A 6,544-nucleotide genomic window follows, 5' to 3' on the forward strand; every position below is an offset into this window, starting at 1 on the left:
ACCAAAAACAGTAACAGCAAAAATCTTTCTTCAGCTTACAAGAACTTACTTGAATTTTCATGATAAATACAAATTTAAAAGTCAATCATAAAGACAAATGATAACCTAAAACCTAGCTTTTTAAACTGTGAGTTAACAATTCATATGAGGTCTTATTGCTGAATGGAAGGGTCATCACCAACTCTAAAAAAATTTCTGAAATGACAAAAAAGCAGAGGTGGTCATATTTGTATATGACAAAATATAGTTCCAACTAAAGAGAGTAATAAAAAAGGGATAAGATAAGATAAGATAAGAGAATATAACTTTTACCCATATATGTAGGACTGGAACGTTTGGGTAGGGCCTTGCACGCGGCTGACCCAGGTTCGATTTCTCTGCCCCTCTCAGAGAGCCCAGCAAGATCCAAGAGCCCGAGAGTATCTCACCCGCAGGGCAGAACCTGGCAAGCTACCTGTGGTGTATTCAATATGCCAAAAACAGCAACAACAAATCTCACAATGGAGATATTACTGGTGCCCGCTCAAGCAAACAGATGAACAACAGGATGACAGTGCTACAGTGCATCATTTTTCCCAACCCATATATGTGTATATATATATATGCCTTTCATTGTATACATAAATATGTAAAATGTTATCATTTATATTTATAATTTATCGGAGTCTCGTTCGTTATATAAGGATATATATACACACGTATATATATACATATATATATATATATATATTTATGTCCTTAAAGCAACTACTGATGTACCTTAGGAGAAACACTGACAATAGATAATAGTAATAGTGACTTTAAAACCACAATCTCATTATTGTAAAAATCATACAAACTGAACATCAATAAAATACCAACCCAAATGAAAAGTTGGAATTACTGGGCTTATATAAAAGTCTCTCCACCTCCCTCACAAAAATGTTCTTCTTCACCAAAACACATGAAGATGTTCAACCACATGCTGGGCTACAAAAATAATGTCCATTGTCATTAAAATAGAAATAATATCATGTTTCTTTTCAGACAGCAATGCTATGAAAGTAGATATTAACCATTAAGAAAAAAGGATATGGACAAAACACAAACATTTGAAGACTAAACAGCATACTATTAAACAACCACTTGGTGAAAAAGGAAATCAAAGAATAAATCAAAAGATTCCTGGAAAAGAACAAAATGAAGACAGACTTTAAAAGAACATATGGGACATAGCAAAGGCAGTATAAAGATAGAAGTTCATAGCAATACGAAATGGTATCAGGAAACAAGAAAAGGATGAAATAAATAACCTAACCTCAAATCTTAAGAAAGTATATAAAGAACAACCAATTTTGCCTAAGAGAATAAAGGACTTTTAAAAATAGAGTGAATTTAAATTATGCATAAATCAATAGAACCAAAGAATCAACTTAACAAAAGAGATAATAAAAGACCTATGATAAAAATTATTGTTATTAATAAAAGAAAAATTAAACAGAAGTACATAGAAAATATCCCATGCACATATTGGAAGGATTAAAATTATTGAAAATGGCCAGAGCACTATACAAATTTAAAGCAATCCATATAAAAATTCCCATGACCTTTAAGTATATACAAGAAATGCTACTAAAATTTGCCTGGAACCATAGAACACCCCAAATAGTTTAAGCAATCTTAGGAAAAAATGAAAATGGTAGGCATTGCACTCCTTGACTTTAAATTATGATATGAAGATGAGGTAATCAGAAGTATGTTGAACTGAAATAAAAGCAAATTCTTATAAAGATGAAATGGAATTGAGAGCCCAGAATAAACCTTCAGATTACATCTTGAACAGTTAATCAATGATCAATAATAAAGAGCTAGAAGTATTAGGTGGAGAAAGGAAAGCCTTGTTAACAGATGGGTTAGGCAGACTTGAAAAAAAAGAAAGAAACCTGATCCCTATCTCACACCACACACAACAATTCATAATGGATGAAAGAACTCAACAATAGTTTTTTGTTTTAATGCATAAAACACATTTAGAAAAACAGAGTTCTCCGTGATACTGATGTTAAAACAGTCTCGAATGATCTGAGCACATTGGCAAAAAATAAGCAAAAGTAGAAACAAAACAAATGCAGTTATATCAAACTTAAAGGTCTCTGCACTTTAAAAGACACTATGGTTATAAAAATCTTCAGTAGGAAACTTGTCCTGCTGGGGCCTGGGGGTATGGTGAAATGGAATGGGGGCGGCATTGGGATAATAGTGGAGGGAGGTAGACACACTGCTGGAATGGGAATGTAATGCTGGAATGATTTATGCATGAAACTCTACCACTAACACTATTATACACCTAAAAAGGGTGCCTAAAAGTAAAATTTTAAAGCAGAGCCATGTGGTTTTTTACAGATAATTCAACTTTAAGACCAGAAAAATAAAAATGTATTTAAAGTATAAAATCCATCCTACTGAATGGGAGGAAACGTTCTTACACCATACATGAGACAGGGTTAACATCCAAAATACACAATGCACTCAACAAAACTTAATAAATACTAAATGACCCCCTTCCTCCCAAAAACTAAAATAGAGAGAAGAGTTGAATAGCTACTTCCTCAAAGAAGAAATGCCAATGCCGGTGGCCAGCAGGTGCATAAAAATTATTCATAATCACTGATTATCAAAGAAATGACAATGAGATTGCACCTCAAACCAGTGAGAAATGCCTATATCAAAAAAGTCCAGAAGCAACCAATGTTTGCTAGGATGCAGTGAAAATGAAACCTCATTCTCTGTGGTGGGACCGACAGCTGGTTCAGACTCTATGGAAAACAGTATGGAGAGCTCTCTAAAAATTAAAAATAGGATTATCATATGATCCAGCTCTTCTACTCCTTGGCAGCTATCCAAAGAACACAAAAACATTAATTCAAAAAAGATATATGCACACATATCTTTATTGCAGTGCTATTTATAACAGTCAAGACCTGGACACAACCCAAGTAAAGAAATTGTAGTATATATGCACACAATGGAATACTACTCAGCTATAAGAAAAAAATGAAATCTTGCCTTTTGGTACAACTTGGATGGAATTAGAGGGTGTCATGTTAAGTGAAATAAACTAGAAGTAGAGCAAATGCCAAATCATCTCACTAATATGTGACATACAAGAAAGCAAAGCAAGGAAGTGAACAGTGTTCAATGAAAATAAACCACTGGACTCTGATCTCAGAATTGAGGTTACCAAGTGCATGTTTAGTCCACTGCTAAAAGTCCCTCCTCCTGGACCAGTGAGATAGTATAGCAGGTAAAGTATTTGCCTTGTACACAGCCAATTTGGGATTTGATGGTCCCTGACATCCCATATGGTCAGTCCCTCAAGCACCTCCAGGAATAATTCCTGGGTTCAGAGTCAGGAGCAATCCTCCAGCATGGCCAGGACTGGCACCAAACCAATCAAAAACGTTTGTCCTCCTGATTTGCAATTTAGTGGCACAACGAAAAAGGGAAATGTAGTCTGCTACCATGACCTATTGTGGTCAACTATTGCACTAACTTCTGGTCCTCATTGTCTTTTCTTCGAAATCCCCACAAATCAATTTTACAATAATCTGTTCCAAAATGCCAGCAATAACCAAGATAAAACTCACACTACACTGAACTCAGCCTCTAATCCTGGGATAGAGGTAAATTTAGCTTCTATATTCAAAGAGGAAACCCTTAGGAACCTACCAACAGTATTACCTGTTCCCAGAACTATTGAGAAGTATCTCTATGTGACCTCTAGTGCAAATCTTGTTAGATGATATAACTCTCTTCTTTGTTTTGGTATATGAAATCCCAACAAAATTCCATGCATCTTTTCCTCTTTGTTGTCTATCTGACACCTTGCATAGTATTTGGCTAAATATTCTTAATTTCTAAATGACAGACAAAAACCTCTAAAAATGGTAGGAATAAATGATTCTCTATGAGTTATATGGATTCACATCGTTGAAGTTTATTCACAGGATGAATTTCCTATCACAAGTACATTAAATCCAGATCATGTGGGATATAGGATGGCTCATCATTATATTCTTAATGACAGGACTGTAGTAAGTATCAAAAAGTGTTTGTGATAGGAAATGAGAAGATAATAGAAAATAGTCTATCATTTTATTTTATTTATTTATTTTGCTTTTTGGGTCACATCCAGCAATGCTCAGTGGTTACTCCTGGCTCTGTATTCAGGAATTACTTTTTGCAGTGCACAGGGGACCATATGGGATGATGGGGATCGAACCCTGATTGGTCACATGCAAGACAAGTGCCCAACTAGCTGTACTATCGCTCTGGTCCAATAATCTATCCTTTTAAAAAGAGGGAAAATTCAGTTTTAAATGTAAGCTAAAATACATGGGAATTCTATGGAAGTGTTTCTAGAAAGCAGTTTTGTTTTGAAAATTTCAGAAAGAATTCCTGGCAAGTCCCAAAGAAAAATGAGAGAGCCAAAGGGAAAGGAAACAAAAGAAAAAAGTAGATATTTGGGGAGCTGTCCTGAAAACAATGGAGTAAGCCCTCTGTCTCAGACCAAGATCCAATATCTAAGTCCCAAATTTCCACATCAACTGTTTACCACTGGATACATTGTGCACCTTAGCAGGGCCTTATTTCCTACATGTTGTGATAAAAATGAGAAGTTACTTCCCAAGTCAGCACTGTATGTATGCAATGAAGTAAAGAACTAGGAAGTACAATCATCACTACATTCTTTCAACCTCAGAATATTATTGATTCTACTCCACACAGGTGTCAGCTTGAATGAAAAAATAGTGAATATTTGAGATGGGCTAAGAGACTGTTTCTTGACCGTGGGTTGCTGGTCAAATTTGAAATGTTCCCGACTTAAAGGAACAGTGGTGCTTGCTTCCACAGCACATCTACTAAAATTGAAAGGATACAAAGAAGATTAGCATGGCCCCTGTGCAAGGATGACATGCAAACTTGTGAAGTGTTCCATTATAAAAAAAAAAGGAACAGTGACGTTCAGCTAGGTTGAAAAGACAGTGCTTAGACCCAACTGGAACAATTGAAAGACAAATCGCTATGAATCTGAGTTGAATTTATAATCTTTTGTAGAGCCACTTAACCCTAGTTAAGTTGCTGACAAAAAAGTATCTGAGGCCACTCAGACCTAAAACGGTGTAGTCACTGTCAGTTTTCTACATCTCTAGGAGGGTTTAGGAAGTGGAAGGGACTTTGTGTGCAGAATTGTCATCCTGAAAGATCTACTCTGAACCCCAGTATTCTCATCTGTTGAACAGATATAATATTCATGGCCTCACTTAACTTCAATATTTTATAAAAATGAGCTGATTGATTAAAAGGCCTTTTGAAAAAAATTGGAAGACTATGAGAAAAGAGGGTCTTAATAATGTTAATACAAAAAGATCAAACTTGAATGATCACTTTATCTAGTCTCTACATGGAAAGATGAGTCTAAAAATACCATATTCAATAATTTCTAATGATACTGGTCCAAGAATTATGACCACCATCTTATAACTCTTCTACTATTCTTTGGCAAAATGTTTTGAGTCCATGGAGTTCTGATGCTAACAGAATTAAAAAAAAAACCAACATTACAATATTGAAGGTGCAAAAATTTTAAAGACTATTAATGAGGCAATGGGAAATGGCTGACAGTAAGTGTGTTTGGAAGTATTTGGTTTCTCTAATTAAATGAATCTAAAGAGTTTCTTTGCTGAGCTTGAGTGCTGGGCTAAACAGTCTAACAAGCCTCAGATTTCTGTGATCTTTGTAAGGGAGGGCTGATTGACAGTTGAAAATATCTGTATCTTGTTATGATTCATCCTTCAGACCTCTGGGTGAAACCTTCCCTTCAGAACAGAGAAGCAGGTGACAAATGCCACTGAAGCAGAGGGAGTGGAGGTTGGAGGCTCAAGGGTTTTCAGAGCTACTGATTCCTCATAACTAAGGGTTCTTAGCACCATGCGACAGAGCGAAGCAAAGTGAAAGCTTCCACAGACCACTTCTCAAAGCAGGGAGCAAAGTGGAAACTAGGAGATGGGATTTAATGTAAGCAACATCAACTATTGGCCACAGAAGTGGAGGTAGGATACAGATGCAAAAGGCATGGCATGTTCGTGACCTTCTCCATAAAGCCTGTGAACAGGAAGAGACCTAGAGATGTGAATTTTAAAAGTTGAGAGACAGCTGATGGCTTTCTGAATCTTCAGAGATACTACGATGCTTTTAGCCATAATAAATCACTTGATGTTTTTTAAACCATTTATGATGTGGCCCCGCCTTTTTCCCATATCCTGCCACTCCTGGAATTTTTCACACATCTACGCCATCTAAGAAACACAGATGGATTCTTTTGGAACTGGTGTGTCCCCTCTAGTCCTGTACCTTTTTCTGTACATGTCTCTTCTGCCTAAAAGGTACCCCCTAGTAGGATCATTGGCCAAGTTTTTCCTAAACTGCCCTAGCACTCAGACACTCAGGTTTTCCCAGTTTCTCAAATGTTTTAAGTTCATGCCTTCTTATGGGTTTCTACACA

General features: G+C 36.1%; 1 non-coding gene across 1 annotated transcript; it reads left to right on the top strand.

Moving 5' to 3' along the window:
- Nucleotides 1-4,877: 4,877 nt before the first annotated feature.
- On the top strand, nucleotides 4,878-4,984 carry LOC129402818 (U6 spliceosomal RNA). Its single transcript, XR_008628859.1, has one exon. It is a non-coding gene; the product is annotated as a U6 spliceosomal RNA (small nuclear RNA).
- Nucleotides 4,985-6,544: the final 1,560 nt, after the last annotated feature.

This window comes from Sorex araneus, chromosome 2 (assembly GCF_027595985.1).
Source record: "Sorex araneus isolate mSorAra2 chromosome 2, mSorAra2.pri, whole genome shotgun sequence".
Lineage (NCBI taxonomy): Eukaryota > Metazoa > Chordata > Mammalia > Eulipotyphla > Soricidae > Sorex > Sorex araneus.